Raw genomic sequence first — 1,399 nt, forward strand, 5'->3', positions numbered from 1 at the left:
TCTCATCGACCTACAACTGATCCACCTGTAAGCTCAAAGTATAGCTCGGCAGCTGGATGCGAAGTATTGTAGTGATGTTAAAACTGTAACATTGCAGTAATAACAACAATAATAACCTTTACCATTTAAGCATGTTTTGTGCCAAGCGGATAAGGAATCCCCATTTCTTATCAGCGGGTGTGCACGTGTCCTAATTCAAACATGCAGGAACCAGTAAGCGTCAGTGCACAACGTGCTCTTCCGCATGCACACGGGCCTGACAATCCATTCATTCACCTATTCACAAGTTTTTCACGCCTTTATTTATTCATTCACATTGATCTCCTTTACTCAGGTCCAAGGCTCACCTACTCACTCACCAGCTTAGGTCATCCGGCTGGCTGACAAAAAATCGTAATCGGAAAGAAGAAATGTCATTTGGCTTCATGCAGAAGGTTTGAAACAAAGTTCCCCCACATTGGGGTATATGTGCATTATAAGGCCTAAATTTAAAAGAATTGTGCATAAGTCACCTTCAGGCTGTTCGTTTGCCCTGTTAATGATATGCAGTGTTGATATCCGGCTTAGCATTTAATCCGAGTTAATTGCTGGTATTTTATGAATCAAGGGCCTCTGTTTTTTGAGTTTGTTTAGGCACACGGTTACAGCATTTACTTGGTCCTCCTTGTTAATTATATTACTACAAACAAATTTCGCTCATGAAGATAGATGCCTTGACTTCTTTAAATCCAATCGAGACAATAAACTCCCTTTATTTTCTTTAATTAGCCTCGATCACTTTCAGTCTAGCCGTTTAGAGTGGCGGCGTTTAGTTCAGTTGTGTAATTGCAGAGTTCATGTCTCTCTGCTGTTGCTTGCATGAACATCAAAGGCAGGACTGCACAGCTGTTTTCATTTATTTTGTTTGCCGCATAAAAACGTATTTGTTGTGACATCTACTCGACGTGTCAACTTATTGCTAACAGTTGGCAAACCCGCACCCACATTCAGGAAGTGGTTCGACCTCGATCAATACTGTGGCTTCACCAGGTGTTTAAGTCAAATAAGGCTCTTCGATAGTTCACCAGACCACCGCTGCCAACAGGTACTGTTGTATAAGGTAGGTTGCCATTAAGTGGCTCTAAAATAATCCGATCTTCAAGTCAGCGTAGGATAAAAGCAACCGAAATGGAAAAGATTAACGGCCTAGCTAAAATAGTGGGCAATTAATGTGTGGAGGAGTAAAGCGATGATTCAAAGATAGTTCAAATCTACTCATATTTTGATATATAACGGCGATGCATGCTTTATGTGATGATAAGAGAAATGTGAATTTAGCTGTTTCTGTCGTGATGAATGCTGCATTTAGGAAGGTATTTCAGCAGCCTAGAAGAAAAAAGACGAAACAGTAAGGAGTGGG

The sequence above is a fragment of the Echinococcus granulosus genome (assembly GCF_000524195.1).
Source record: "Echinococcus granulosus chromosome Unknown EG_S00232, whole genome shotgun sequence".
In the NCBI taxonomy this organism is placed as follows: domain Eukaryota; kingdom Metazoa; phylum Platyhelminthes; class Cestoda; order Cyclophyllidea; family Taeniidae; genus Echinococcus; species Echinococcus granulosus.